Here is a 16,841-nt window from a genome sequence, read left to right as displayed (position 1 = left end):
TGGGGGTGAGGACTTGCAGAAGGGAGATATACGGTTCCGTGTAGAAACACAAGTAACACAAGCAGCACATCGATAGAATTACCAAGACCCTAGAAATCTGTCCCTAATAAATGAGCACACCCCAAAGTAATGGGAAATCTGGTAACAGTATCTATGTCCAAATCTCCAAAACTTTCCGAATCTCTCCAAATTGATTTGGAGGGTTCTGATTCGATTTGGAGAGATGAAAGGGTCCTCTGATTTGATTTGGAGATTCAGCTACCAAATTGGGCCAAATCTCCACTGAATTGAATCAGGGACCGAAGCTTTGCATAACCCTACTAATTGCTCCAACTGTAGCATTAAGCAAAGATAGCCATACTGCTTATGGGCCAGGAGGCAGTCCAAATGGAGCACTGTGATGTGTGTGAGGCTACCACTGCTTGGAACATTTTGACATGTAGACAATACTTTAACCTAAATTTCTTCTCCATGCTACTGAACATACCTATATTACAGGTACTATCTAAGTGCATTACCTTGAAATTTGGAGAAAAATAGTTATATACTTACCCAGACTACAGTTCTCCAAACTTAATATAAATAATAATATTTAGTTACAGAATAACCCTTAGCTGCTTTCTGTGCTGTGGTATTAGTCATCTCCAAATTGTCTAGGTATGATTTATTTTAGGCTTGGAACAGCAGCCTTTTAGCAGTTGTTTCTGCTTCCCCATTTCTGGCACTGATTATTATATAGGTCACTGATACGTAATTTCATCCCAGAGTAAGATCCTGGACAAAAAGTTTCTATTTATGTGCTTAACAAATATAAAGTTAGCTAATGATTGATATAAAGCAAATAATTGACTAGACATTGGGATCTGTGCTGTGCTAAGCAGTAGGCCTGTGTGAGTAGGCAGCTATTTGACCCAGCTTCAGATGCCAGAGATCCACTCTGGAGCTCCAAATCAGATTGAGCCACTTTGGATGTCAGTGATCCAATCTGGGGCTTCAAACTGGGTTCCCATTTCAATCCAGCCAAAGCGGCTCCAAAGATTTGGAGCTGCCTTGGACATCCGGCCATAGGGTATAATGGGGAATCAATGAAATATCTATAACTTTGTTGTTTTTTTTGTCTGATTTGGATGAAGATTATAGAGATAGTAGCCTCTGCAGAGAGCATAACGTTTCAAGAAGATCAGTACAGGGGTTTGGGGGTAACTGCACCTCAAATTCTTGAAAGCAAAACTCATGTCACATATAAGTGTTACACCGCAGTGGGGTGAAAACTGCAGGGGTAGTGACCCCTGGTGAGGTCATAAAGCCTACCAAGTTTCAAGGAGACAGGTGCAGGGGTTTAGGGGGGAATTACACCTCAAGCTGCAGACAAGCAAAACTCGTGATATGGGTGACACTGTATGTGTTAAGGTGCAGCAGGATGAAAGCTGCAGGGATGGTAGTCCCTGCTGTGGCCATGAAGCCTGCCAACTGTCAAGGAGATAGGTGCAGCGGGGTTTTGGGGCTCCCCATCCATGGGACCATGATGGACCCGTGGGGCCTTGCACAAGCACCCCTGTCATGAGTTTTTCCTGTCAGCAGCTAGAGGTGCAACTGACTGTCTCTATCTTGGGGCAGTAGATTGTCTGTATTGATTATTTCCTCTCCTTAGTCTGTGGTTTTACAGGTGTTAATCCTTGCTAATTAACTCATTAACACCTAATTAATGCAGGGCCCCAGAACCCAGATCTACTTGATAGCTGGCAGGCTCTCTGGTCACAGCAAGGTCTACCATTCACTTATCAGGCCTGAGGGGCCAAAAGTGCCACTGGCCTGGAGTTTAATCTACCACTTAGTACTATATCCTCTGAAGAGGGAGAGGTGTGTTTAGATCCCTGTTACAGGACACTAAGGTGTCCTGCTCCTTTAAGGGCTGAAACTGCTAGGGAGAGAGCCCTAGCAGTGAGTTGAGAGCCCCAGCTGCTGGTTTCCAAGGCAGTCAGAATGAGATAGTTGGCCCGCACTTGCCAGCAGTCAGCTGACCAGAAGGGGCAGGGCCTGGTACATATATAAACCCCAGGGCTGGGATCAGGAAGGCAGTTCTCTGTTGGCAGTAAGGGGGGAGGAGACCTTCTACAAGAAGCAAAGAGGAAAAGGCCTGACTGTAAGTTCTGCTCTTGGTAATGCTATGGCACTCTGTGCATCTTGAGTTGTGGTGTAGCCTAGGGACTTGCATTTTTTATTTTGTTTACACACTGGTGGTTTGGGTGAGGCTATTGGGGAAGGAGGAGGCCTCACTGGGAGCCCACTACAGCATGGGGACCTCAGAGCCAGTGTGGGCGCAGTGTTTGGGGGTGCACAGGCCCTGGCGCCAGTGTGGGCACAGTGTGAGACAGGGCTGGGGAGAGCCCTGTGATGACCTGAGGGCTGAGTGAAACCAAGGCCTGGGGTGGGGGGGGGCAGTGTGTCAATACTGTCTGTGAGGCTTGAGGCATGGTAAAGGGGCCATGCATACAGCCCATAAGGCTGGGGGTGTCCTGAGACATCCATTTTGAAATGGGACCCACAATGGGGTCTGGGAACCCATGGGGTTTGGTGGGGTCTGTTGGGACCATGTCCAACTAGACTTGAAGGCAGCCTCCCTATCTTATTATAAATACATAGAGGGTGCCCATTGGGCCAAATTGGCACAGTTGAGGGGCACTAGGGTATTACGGACCCCATCCCGTGACAATCCCCTAAGTGTGAACTCTCTGACTTTCTGGTCAAGTAGTCTTACCACTGGGCTATTGAGCAAAAAGTGGGCACTGCCACTGGTTGTGTCCAAGAGTTGAACAAGGGGATGCTATGCTCTATACTGAAATAATGCAACTGCTGGTTGGACATTCTGGTTCAGGTAGTTACCTCAACTCAGCGACTGGAGACACCAATTGAAACTTCTGCCTGCTCCAAGGAGGATGAGTTCAGACTCACCCTGAAAATTAATATTTCTATTGGGTGCTGTCCCTGTGGATCGACTAAGTGATCTGGGAGGAAAAAAAACCTGCTTGCTTAGCAAAATCTTTTATTGGACCAATACAATCCAATAGAAGACATTTCCAAATGAGCCTTACTTTATGAATATTCCTTGGACCATTGGAGCTACACTAACACTCGAAACCAAGACAATCTAGATGAGCCTTGGAAGGCACCTAGCACCCTGCCTCCCCTCCCACCCCACCATTTGGATCATCCTCCTGAGATGGCATGCTGATGCGAAACAAGAAACACCTTAGGGATTAGTTAGGATCTGGCCCTTAGGCATCTTCTTAAAAATTTGAAAAAAGAGCCTCAAAATGCAAATGATTTAATTCTTTAATGTTTAGCTTAATTAACTTTTTACCATGCAACAATAATTCCAAAGCTTATGATATTGGCAATGTACTTTTGTTATTAGAATGTTGAGGTAAACTTAGTGCCATTTTATTCAGATGCCTGAATCAGATAATTATTGAAGATGGATTAAACTCAGGCTTTAATATTAACCAACTGTCATGTCCCCAGAATTTCTTCATTAGAAGAATTCTCCCCCCCACTGCCAATTCATTTTAATAGGCAACATTTGGAGTCATACAAAGAATACTGGATTCTATTCAAAAGTATGAGAAGATTGCTGATGTCCCTCTTAAACCAAACATGGCAGGCAGACAAAACTCATAAACACTTGTATATTATTTTCTTGAAATATTATTTACACGGTGATTCTTGAGTATTTCAATGGCAGAAAACATGAAATATAGCTGCAACAGAAAATAACTTCTGGCAGTAAAGTCTGAAGCAAACATAGGTAGAGAAAATGCTGCAATATACTGTCCTTGGTAACTACAGATCAATATTGATTTTTTTTGTTGTTGTTTTTTTTTTTAACAGTGACCATTTTAAGCAACGTGTGGAAAATCCTGAGCCATATTCTCAGAGTCTAGAAAATAATAGGCCACATCCTTAGTGACTAGATGTAGACCATTGCTAGTAATTTGTCATTGTAGGTAGTACTCTTTTTGAAAATGGTGTTTAAAAAAAATATATATATTGTTAACTGTCTCAAGATTCAAGTCATACTAAATAGAATTGAAGAAATTAATAAATATTTATTAACATATAAATATAACTGATAACTATAAACTGGGATATTTTCTCATGTATATGTTATCGAAAAGAAATTGCGGAAGTTATTTTAATGTGAAAATTTGGGAGAGGGGAAGGGGAGATGATTGGTCCGTAACCAGCAAAGAAAGGAAAACATCTTTTTCTGAGTTTCAGCTTCTTGCTGTTTAACAACATGACCACTTCTGATACACTATTGCAACAGTGTTGGATCTTTGGAGGCCAGCAGGATTTCCACATTTGCTAAAGCCAGTTGGCTACCACAGCAATCCAAAAGAGCCACCTGCTGGGTTCTTAAACCTGTTTTGAAAAAGTTTATGCTAAATAACTGCCACTCCAGAGAGCAGAATTACCAGTGATTTGCATTCCTTGTGGGTACAGCTAATTAAGTACTCCATTGTTAGCTACAGATAGCAAAGAATGATTAGAACTTGCCTGTCCTTTTGCCAGTAAATTCTGTAGATCAAAGGTTAAAATATTTCACCATGCCACTTTTGCATGTTATTTTTCAGTGATTTATAATAAGCAAACTGTTTTTCTGCAATTCTTCTGAGGAAGATGTATATAGGAACTAAGGTAAAGAAAAATGGCTTCAGTTAAAAAACAAACAAAAGAGCTATATCTTTGCTGTGTCACATTACACAATATTTTCACCTGAGTGTAAGAAATAGAGAAAGAATGGAAGTGCATTTTTTTTCATACTCTTGGAAAAGAAATATCAACTTTAATTTGTTTATACCTTCAATCAAATGAAATGCAATGAAAAGGCATATTTTCTGAGATTTAAAAAAAAAAAAAAAAAGAGAGACTAGCAGGTTCTGAGAGATGTTCATGAAGTTAAAATCCTATCACTGTTACTAATTTAAGTCACCTACTTGTGATGTTTATTAAAGCAAACGGGCAGCTACTAGTGTTCCAACCTCCTCCAGGAAGGTCTTAGGTTCCAATCTTGCAAATGAGTGTTTTCACTGGGCTACTTCTATGCAAGGCCACAATCTCTTGGCTATAAATGTTGCCATTTAACTACTCATGTTGCATAATGCAAAGCAAATTAAGTCTTTGGAGGCTTCTACTATAGTCCTTACTTGGGGCCCCAGTCCTGGCATTCATTGCGCCGTTGGGACTCTCCAGTAATCACTCCAATGGAGCTCAATGCATGAAAACAAACACCACCCTTATGCCATCTCACTCTTTTATGGTGATGCAAGTCCCAAGCAAACAGACATCCTAGCTGTCTGCCATACCCCTAGTGCCCCACAAGTAAAAGTAGCCACAGTTTGTGATGCCTTAAATGTGAGGACATCCTTATATTTATATTGCACCATGGGAATTCTCCTGCAAAAGAATTCCTCACTGGCCATGTCTGCAAGCATGGGAACCTGAATGGGGGTTCCCCCAATTGCAGACACCCTGTGGGAATCCCCTGCATAGGATTCCCACAGCAAACATATCTTGGGATACAGCACCCAGAGCTGTTGTCCCATGGGATTAGGATCCTGAAGCCCTGCAAGTGACAGGAGCCCAAAACTGCAGGACAATGGCACTGATGACATCTGTAGATGCCAAGGAAATGGATCATGTGTACCAGGACACCTCCCATCACAGCTGATGCTACTCCAAAGATGGCATCTGTTTTTAGCCTACGAGATGCGTAAGAAGACAAGGGAAGATTCAGTTGAAAGCTCTAAGGGCAGTAACCATTTTCCTTATAGGAATTTATTACCTCACAAAACTGTCATGGATTCTTGATTATGGCCATTATGTATTTTAATTATTATTAGCAGTAATGGAAATACTAGCATTGGCTTGAATATAATAATAATATTTCCTTCAAGGTGCAGAGAACACTTAACATTTACCCTATTGACTCTAATGGGATTCAGTGTACTTATTACTCCTATAAGCCCTTACTGTCTGATATGTAAAATCAGTAAGCATTATTAACCTGCAGCATCTGAAGCTCTAAAGGCCCTTTGCAACCTGCCTATCACTCCTTTTATTTATTTTTTTTTTATTTTTTTTTATTTTTTTTTTTACTACTTGTGAAAAAGCATATGGCAATATACTTTTGTCTCCCTTCACCCAGCCTGTAAGAAAGGTATGGTATGTGCTTTGGCTAAAAAAAAAAAAAAAAAAAAAAAAAAAAGGACAAAAGTTCTAAATTTTACTTTTTGAAATATCTAAGTACAGCTCTTCTCCCTTGTTTTTTGCCTTCTTGGAGAAACCTGTGATGCTGCTCATACAGGGCCAAATGCTATTTTATGTTGTATAATTATGCCAGGGCATGATTTTTCCTGTGATAAATCCCTCTGTTCAAAGATATTTCCAGCTATGCAGCCAGAACACATACATGATTATGTTCCTTGCTAACTTGTTCATGCTGTAATTCAGATCACAACCCTGCCAAAAGCCACCATGTTGGTGCTGCTGCACACTCTAAAGGAAGCAAGTTTCCAACCCCAGCTCATCTAAGCATGATGGAGGCAAATTACTTATTATGACCAAGATTACTATCATCACTGATCTCTTTTGCAGACTTTTTTATGGCTTTCCCTTTCTCTTTTCTTTGTGTTACTAGAAGAGGACATTTTCCTAGGCTTCTGGTTCAGGTTGGAGAAGGGTTTTGTTTACTTCTGTAGATCCTTCTGTCAGCTGTGTTTCATCCAGATATCCTAGAGTTTTGCCAGGAGAACTATGCTTATTACAGGGTGTGAGTTTTTCTGCTATGCTGCCAGAACCTTGTAATGTAGACAAGGCCCTTTCAAAAACAAAGTTTATTAAAAATACAGAGTAAATAAAATTAAAAGAAGAAAAAAAACAGACTAACATACATGTATTTACTTTTTTTTCAAAGCAAAATTAGATGAGGCACTTTCTGCTTGTATGCAGAAAATGGAGACAATTGAAAAAGGTGTATTTCATGAAAACAATGTTCTCTTCTGACCACTCCTGTGGTCAGCCTGTCAGCTGTACTAACTGTCTAAATATCATCTACTTTGTCAATCCAGAGCTCTCCTTTGTCACATTTATAGGAACAGAGTCAGGTTAAATGTTCATTCATACTCCTCTTGAACATTTGTCCATCTCTCAGGTGTTAAAAATCTAATCCTAATAGGTTATAATGGACGTCTAACACCTTCACAAAAAGAGTCTTTGATAAGAAGTTTTATTTGGTGGTAGAACAGATGACTGTTGTTCTCTAATTGCACCTGAGATTTCTTTCCATCTTTCATTTGCCTCCAAAATCAGCATTCTGTCTCAAAAACCCCTGTGATTGTCATAATGTGCCTATTTAGAGAAGATTATTTGGTACTAAATAGGTGCATCTACACAAGACACTTTACTGTGAAATAGTGTAGTTTTCAGCACAGTAAGCATGTGCAGCAATACATGCACATGCTTACTGCACAGTAAACTTAAAAAATCACAAGTAAATTTGCTGCCTGTAAAGGAAAGTAGCAAATTTTTACTTGTGATTACTAACCATGAAGTAGTGCTCAGGTAGATGCAAATCTGCTCCCAGTCATCTGGCTATCAGAGGGTGGGAGAATGCTCCCTGCCTCCAGGAGCTGCCAGCTTCTAGGACGAGATCATGATCGGGGAGTGGGGGCTGGGAGATCCTTATCTCTGGCTCACTGTTGCAGATTTGGGGCTGGAAGCCAAATTTTGCTCTCAGACTATGTTCCCCTGCCCCAGTAGCAGGGGACTCCAAGCACCCCCACCCCACACACTCTCACTCACTCACTCTCTCTCTCTCAGATTGTGACTGGGGAGTGGGCACTGAGAGATTGTTATCTCCCAGCACCATGACCATGAAGCTGGCACTGGAAGATAAGGTTCTCCTAGTGCCGGCCCTGTGACCGGCAGCTGGCTCTGGGAGATAAGAATCTCTCAGCACCAGCCCTAATATCATGGATTTGCCCCTGGAAGATAAGGATTTCCCGGTGCTGACCCTGCAAATGCAGAGATAGCACTAGGACCACCTCCCTGCTGGGGGGGGCTGGGGAGCCCATTCCCTACCCAGCTTCATATCCCTGAGCTGAGCAGGGAACAGGCTTTCTAGCCCCTGCCCTGCAACCACAGAGTGGGGGCTGGGAACTGTCCTGGCCAGGGACAGGTCCCAACTGTGTGCTCTGATTAGCTGAATGAGGCATGGGGCTTGAAAAAAGCTGCAGGAGTGGGGCAGGTCCCAGTCCCCTGCTTCATCTGCTGGTGGGGCAGCTAGCAACAGGCTTCCAGCTGGGAGGGCATTTCCCCTGGCTGGGGTCATGCTGCTTAGCTGCCCCACCAGTGGATCAGGGTAGGAGGCTGGGATCTGCCTCTCCTCTGGAGCTCTTTCCAAGTCTCCTCCCTCAGTCAGGGAACTGGGGCTGGGAGCTCCCTGCTGCCAGGGCAGGGGGACATTGTCCACACCTCAGCAGGCAGTCCCCAGGCGGCAGGAGCAATGTCCCAGCCATGGTCAGGCGCAGGTTGTTTTTTTGACCCAGTGCTCCCTGCCAACCCCTGGGCTAGCACCCTGGGGGAGCCTAGAGCTCCCTCTGGTGGCAGGGGTCCATTGCAGGGCCCTAAGAAGTGAGACAGAGGTGCTGCCATTAGCAGCAAATCTGCTCCCACTTCCCTACATATGTAAACTCCTCCCTGAGAGCATTTACTCATGACTAGTTTTCTTGCATTAGATATGAGAGCAGTTTATCTGCATGTATAGACAACCCCAATGTGCCTGGGTTGCAATTTTTGTTTTGCTAAGGGATTTTTGTAAAGCAATACTATCATGCCTACACTTTCAGAGATTAGTTAGTTTTTCCTATCAGGGGAGTCCTCAGTTTTCTAGATGATGAGTTAGTACACAATGGCATTTAGTGTGGAAAGCCCTGTGCAGAAGACTGAGTTCTCACTTAAATAGATACAAGCTTATTCATTTATAAGAGAGTGCTGTTAAACTTGATTACACAAATCCATAATAAAAGAGTTCATTCTCTGGGTACCAAAGGTTTCTGCTTAAGAGATCTCTTCTGTAACTTTTCCCATCCGTTACCTAACAGCAAAGACACATAACAGAAAACAGCATTGGCTCTTGGTTTATTATTTTGTCTCAAAGATTCACCTATTAGTGTTAACCTCCACTGAGAACAGCAGGTGGTAATTTCCAATGGAAAGAAGTAGCTACTGGACCAGATGATCTTAGCTTAGTTACCCCCTGCACAATATTCCTCTGGTATACTATAAACCAAGGGCCCTTTCTCAGTTGTCCTTGTTTAAGCTGACATTGTCATTCATGACTACCTTGTAAGTAAAAATGATGATCTAATGTCACTTCTATAATTACCTGGCACCCTGAATAAACCTTAATCCCACTGGGTCAATAACTGCTCTCAGCTTGACGTTCAGTAAACAAGAGTTTGAGGATATTTGTTTTCTTCCAACTCCTCTCAGTGCATATTATTTAGGATTACTAAAAACAGAAAGAAACAACAGCATATAGCTCAAAAATTAAAGGCAGTACCTATAGCTAATAACACTTACTCACTAAATGCTTGCGCTAAGAAAATCCTCTTGTGCAGTAGTGGAACACCGCATTCAGACTGGCTTGGGCCGGAGCCTGCTTTAATTCAATAGAAGTTTTGCCACTGACACTGAATTCAAAGGGAATACAAGTTAAGCCCCAAACAAAAGGATACCCAAAGCACGGGTGAATTACATGTCCCTAGATTTATTTTAAGTATTGTGATCAGGGCTCTTCTAGGACTTTTGTCCCTCACAGATATTTATCAGCACAATTTAACTTTTGCCTCCACATGTTTACATGTATCCACACACAAATATTTTAGATCCCTGCAAAACCCAACCTTTCTCTTGTACAAATAACACCACCTTCCCAAACGACATATACCATCATCCACCATAAATCTGTCAGAACAATGCCATTGTAATGAGGCATTATGTCATTGCCCCCTGAGTCTTCAAGCTATAGTGCCAACAATGCTTGTTTTTACAACGGTGACCACCCTGGATCAGTACTCAAGGGGCACTGTGGACACAGACAGAAATGATCATTTTTTGTCTGATCTGGCCACAGAAAGCAGTCTATAGTAGTGACACAACTACTATACAAGTGCACAGTTGCAGACTGCTTCAAAAATGACTGATCAGGCAAAAATCTGAACTCTCATTTCATGCAGGGTCAGATGAAGACATTTCAAAACAACATCTTCTGTAACTTCTGTTTGCACTGCCTCCCAGTCTTGAGCTATTTTCAGAATTGGAGGGGGGAAGGGAGCAGAGAGAGTTCAGTCTGGATTTTTTTTCAGTCTTCTCTGGAAGGTAGGGCAGGTATAGTGGAGCTCCCCCCTGAGTTTTCACTTGCAATTGCTAACTGCACATTAGTACTCATATAGCTGCCTGACCTGAAGCAAAAGTGCTCCTGGTCAGCTGGCCACCAGGGGGTGGGAGAATGTTCCCTGCCCCTGGCAGTTGCCTATTACCAGGGCGGGCTCTGCCACCAGAGCCTGGGTGGGAACTATGTCCCCTGCCTCAGCAGCAAGGAGGTCCAAGCTCCCCCCACCCCCACACACACACACTCTGAGATCTTGACTGGGGAGTAAGGGCTAGGAGATCCTTATCTCCCAGACCCCACTTCACCATCACAGTTAGGAGATCAAGGGGCTGCAAGATCCTATCTCCCCACACCAGCTCTGCAATCATGGGGCTGGCACTGGGAGATCCTGATCTCCCAGCACCAGTCCTGCAACTGCAGAACCGGTGCTGGAAGATCAGGATCTCCCAGTGCCAGTACTCTTACCATGAAGTTGATGCTGGGAAATAAGAATCTGCCCTGTAGTCATGGAGTGGGGACTGGGAACTGTCCTGGTCAGGGTGTAGTGGAGCGCCTCTGAGTTTTACTTGTAATTACTAACTGTGCAGTAGTGGTTGTGAAGATGGGTCTGAGGTGAAGGGGCTCCACTACACCTGCCCCACCATCCAGTACTGGCTGAGGAACCCCTAGAATGAGTTCCCTCTGTTCCCTTTCTCCCCTCCCATTCTGAAACAGGGACAGGGTGGGAGAGGAGGACTGAACTTCTGTTTGGTTCGGAGATCACTGTAACCCACTTCCTGCAAAGCATTCTCAGTTACAGCAGGGAGCTGCACATATGTCTGTGCTCAGTGAACAGAAATCCCAAAGCCTTTAATGCCCCCCCCCGCCCACACACACACACACACACACACACACACAATATATTGGGTAATAACTCTTTCCCTGCTGCCATACATATTAAATATGGACTCATATAAAGAGAAATGATCACCTAAGCCTTATGCCCTTACTACATCTAGGATAAATTCCTGGTACATCTAAGCCTGTATAGAAGGGGCTCTACAACCCTAGTAACAATAAAACAGCAGGAACAGACATGTCTATGTGGACATCACTGAGAGGATCAAAGACAAAGGACAAGATGCAATGTCAAACAAAGGGCAAAGATTTTCAGCAGGCCTACTAGAAGGGCAGGACAGAAAACAAAAAATCTACAGGAACCCCAGGGACCTTCACTGTCTATAAAAACAGCATGCCACAGTTGGTGGAAGCTCAAATACCACCCTGGTGCTTAATGACTTCTGAACTGCACAGGGAGGAAGAGAAGAGGAATGAGGAAGATGCCCAAGATGGTTAAGACTTTTCCAAGGACAGTTAGGACTTCTTTGAAATATAGCAGGACTAGAGCCAAAATAAGAATATTAAGCAGTGTTGTAACTGAGAGGGTACAACTAGGGCAGCAGCCCCAGATATTACCTTTGGATGGGGGGACACAAAAATAGCCATTCTTGCAGCTGGCTGTATGTCCCTTGTCAGCCACCACTGCCCTATACCGGTGTCCAGAGTGAACAGCTGCTCTGTTAGCCCTCTGGCAGTGAAGATAGGGAACAGAGATCATCTTTCAGAAGCAAGGCTTTACTTTTAGATTAGTACTTTTAAGTGTGTGTGTGTGTGTGTGTGTAATGTGTGTGTGTGTGTATATAATATATATTTAAAGATACTAATCTAAATATATAGATATTACCATTTAAAATGGTCAAAGAACCACAAAAAAAAATTAAATTTGCCACTTTTTTTTCAAATATCTTGGAACAATTCTTTTTCAAAATACATTGGAGTAGTTGGGTAGAATCCTATTTAAGAAGCAGGCACCTATAAGAAAGTCATATGACTGCAAATAAAAACCAAAAAAAAAAAAAGAGAGAGAGAAAAAGAAATAACAAGCTGCATATCTGAGCTTTGCACCACAAAATATAGAAGAACATAAAAATATCTCTTGTAAGCAATTCAGTGATGGCTAGTCAGGGTCTCTAGGTTTCACAGAGCAACTTTGCTATTTTTAAGAGAAAACTTTGCAAACCAGTCAACACATCAGAGGCACTGCCTCAATCCCAAATGAATCACTCATGTTGTGCTTGGAATGGAAGCAAGGAAGGAGGTAGAGGCAGAATAGCTGTCCTGGAGTTTTGCTTTCTTCGTCTTGTTCGGTGCCAGGGGCAATCTGTACATCTGTTCAAAGTATCTTGTTGACCTGCTGACAGATGCCCTTTTCATCCGGAAGGACAAGATTTTCTGAAAGATGCTCTTTCATCATTGGCTTGAGATTTCAAGGAACTGTGACTTCGTTTTTTCTGTCACAGTAAGATATCTTCCCATACCACTCTGTGATGCACTCCACTGTGGTGGTATGGAAGCAGGTCTGTAAGCAGTTGCACAGCAAATAGGCTATGAAGATCCTCAGCTGCCTGAAGTATATATCTTTTGGGACCCTTGCAACCCTCAAGGGTGATACACTGATAATAATTACCATTGTAGAAGGAGCAACTGTACAACGTCAGCATGCTGTACAATGTCAGGAGAAGCAGAAGAACATAGAGGTTCACTAGGAGATTATGCAACTCCTAAGGTATCAAACCCCACAGTATTGCAGACTACAAATACAAAATGCCTCAGACCTGATAAAGAATACCTTTCATTCAGAAAGCAGGCAAGGTACTTTGAGTAGATGTGATACCTTTTATTAGACCAGCTGAGTAGTTGGAAAAAAGTTCTTGGCAAGCTTCCGGGTGCAGTCACCCTTCTTTAGGCATTCAGAAAATTTTCTAACTTTATCCCAATCCTTCAGTGGGTCCACTAAAATGTACCAACCAAAAACCTCCTTGCTTCTCTCATAAAACCACCTCCGTGATTTCTTTTTCTATTGATAATTCCATGTTGTGAAGCCCTGCGTCTCCACTAATGCATAACCAGCTTCCTTACTCAGTGTACTCTATGTCCATGTAAGACCAGGAAAACTAATTATTCACCCACAAATCTTTGAATAATACAGGCTTGACAAGCTGTGTGTACTGTCCTTAAATGTTCAGTAATGTTTTAGAACACTAACAAAATGCTATTTAGCATGTTATTTAACATGAACATGTTTTTCACTGTTTTGAAAAATGTTTTTGGTGCTTTCTTAAGTCGTGCTACCAAATGTTTTCAGTGGGGGGGGGTATGTTTATTTTTAAAATCACACTAATAAATTGCACAATCCTTGACCTTGCTTGCATGGAACAAATCAGTTTTATTCCTTTATTTATATGCACACAGTGAACATGTTAAGAATGCAAAATACCTTTATAATGGTGCATACCAAGTGTCTCTTCCCTCCTTCTGTCAGAAAGAATTTGCAATAGTATCTTATATGATCAGTATTTAGAATTCAAGCTGCAAGTGTAATACATTAAAAGTAAAACTCCATACTTTAAGACATAGTTCTAAAGTGATGTTTCCACAGCAGACTTCAGTAGCTGTGATTTGGTCTGACTAGACAATCAGACAACATTCTGGCCATTTCTATCTTCTCTGGTCCAGCTGTGTTGTCAAGAACATTGCCCTTTTCCCAGTGGGCTGCCTCCAGTGTAGTTACATCTTCATAGTCACTGGAGTAGGCTAATTAGCCTGGAGGCTTACTAAATGTCACTGTTACTTAGCAATGCTAATTATCCCATCTCAAGCACCCCAGGGAAGCAGCCTGCCCAGGGCTGCATAAAAGGCCTGTGGTACCATTGCGTGGACTGGAAAGTTTCTTGTGTGGACATAGCCAGGAGTTGCAGGACTGGCAACAGGAAAAATATGCTTGGCAGGTAGTGATAGGTTATCTTAGCCAGTGTTCTTTGCCTTTGTTCCTTTCCCTGCATTGGTAAGTGAAATGTGTTGCTTCATATGAATCCATCATGCTTTCCTCTTCCTTTTTATTGCTTAGGTGTATAGGAAAAGGAAGAATAAGATGATGCATCTAGAACCAGGTTCTGGAGCTTGCCTTTCCCACCACTGCTTTGACTAAATGCTGAGCCTAGATGACTGGCTTCCTTCTTTTGGAAGAGAGTAATGAGTTACCCCCACAGGCTTCTTGTTTCTTTCTATTGCATAATGCGATATCAGTATATAGTTCATTTTTAAGTGGATTCTAAGAACAAAGGTATTCTCCTCTCAGGCTCATTCTCTTCTGTCCTACCATTGTCTAAGACAGAGTCTGGTTTTAATTAGGCTTGAAACAAATGCAAATCACAAAATATTTTTTAAAAGGATTCTATGCATAAAACACACTTTCTTTCTGACTTGCATCTTCCTTCTCTAATGACATCATGGGTTAGAAAGAGAAAAAATAAAATAAAAACCTTAGCAACTGCTGAACTGTGGGGGTCTGTGTTCCTCAGTCCCTAGTGTGCAATCGAAGTTCAAAACCAGAGGTGTGATGCCAGCTGTACCATTCATTTCTTGCTTCTTGCCTTAGGCTAATGTTGGCTTGAATATGTGTTGCAACAACTGAAGTGGCAGCGTAGAAAAGCAGAAACCTGAGATGAAAAATTCTCAGTGAGTTTTTTTCACAATTAGGAAACAGCAGCACTTCTCATTAACTGAGACTTTCTACTACTCACACCAAAAGTGGTATCTACATATGAAATGCAATATCAGCGTTGTCTTTTTTTCCATGTAAGTTCATTCTGGTGCATAGCTGCTGTTTAGTTTCACTTACATAGTTGCCATGAGGGCACTTGGTGTATTGGATCAGTTGCATTGAAAAGTTATTCCACAGCAATGTGAAGTAATTTTGTGGCTCCTTCTTACCACACCATCAACTGGGTGTGTGGCCAGGTTCTCCCCTGAGACTGGGAGTGCCATCTGCTGATGGGGCTCCCTACAGGGGTACCAGCCATAAGGCACAATTGGGTCTGATGCTGGATTCCACAGTCATGCCTTTTGCTATGCATGTGTGGCATAGCTGGAGGTGAGGTTGTGTAGATTATGCATCGCCTTTTCTGAACACCTAGAAGGGACCTACGTGTCAATTTGATATTTTTTTATTTGTATTTTTTTGTTTTTCACTTTATTTGCTGAAAGATGGAAAAATTATATACCACCATCCTGGAAAGATCTACTTTCATTTATTGAAACTTCTTTTGGTGAAGAATGTCCTTCCTGTCTACATGGGAAAAAAATAGTAAACACAGAAACTATCAATCAGGAAGCATCCTCTTTATATGTAATTTGATTACAGATGTAGAATTCTGCTTGTTGATTCTACTAAGAAAGAAATCTCTTTTAAAAGAGATTGACTGACTGCTTTTTCCTCTGACCATGTCTCAGATATGTGGCCAAAAAGAAAATGTTTAGAAAAAGAATGTTGTGGACAGAGGCAATGGATTCTTGGTTTCCTATTTAGTAAAACACAGTCACTTTTTGATGAGAAAATCACATCAATCCTGAGATTAAATGCCCAAGACTGCAGCTGAGAGAGCTGACTTTAATCATATGAGTACTCCCACTAAATACAATGCTTCACATGCTAAAACAGCCTCTTGAATCAGGGGCCACACTGAAGTAAGGACTATATAACAGAGAAAAATAGGACTTCCTGTATATGATATTAATTAAATAAGTAAGTAAATAAATGATGAAATATGGCATTGGTAGAAGTGCAGGTGAATGAACATTGCATGTCCTATTCCACGTTATTCAGTCTGGTAATGATGTGGTCTGACTGGTGATGGAGCACAGCTGACATCTGTGTCTGTTGCAAAGCCTGGTGCCTCTTGAGAGCAATGTAGCCTGTTGCTTGTTTGCCCCCATGACTATTTTGAGGCAGTCATTCTTTTCTAGGGGGGATTGGAGGCCATTGGTGTGGCCAAGGTGTTCAGGCTGGGCCTGTAGGTGACAACCAGAGGGATTCTCTTGTCCCTGTCTCAGGGTTGGTATTGTAGCAGGTTCAATTAAGGTCCGAGTCTGGCTATGTTGATTTTGGGTGGATACAGTTCTGGGATTCTGTTGTCATTGTAGGAATCCTTGTTCCATATAAATAAGGTGTGTATCCTTATCAGTGGAATCAGAGCAGATAGGTTGTAACATAAAGCTTGGCTGTAGATGACAAATCCAGTAGTGTGCTTAGGATGACAGCTAGTGGCATGAAGGTAGTTCTGGCAGTCAGTTGATTTCTGACACAATGTGATGGTGATATATGGCCACTGCAAACCTTCACTGCAGTATTTAAGAAATTAATCTGCTGAGTAGAGTATTCTAGAGTTAGTTTTCTGGAAGTTAAAGTCCTGATGAAATTTTTCTAGAGATTCCTTCCTATGTGTTTCTATAACAAAGGTACATCAATGTCCCTTAGGTAGATCAGTGGAATGAAAGGGCAACTCTA

Source organism: Crocodylus porosus, unplaced genomic scaffold (genome assembly GCF_001723895.1).
Source record: "Crocodylus porosus isolate Cpor-Errol unplaced genomic scaffold, CroPor_comp1, whole genome shotgun sequence".
In the NCBI taxonomy this organism is placed as follows: domain Eukaryota; kingdom Metazoa; phylum Chordata; order Crocodylia; family Crocodylidae; genus Crocodylus; species Crocodylus porosus.
This window is presented reverse-complemented; position numbering follows the sequence as displayed.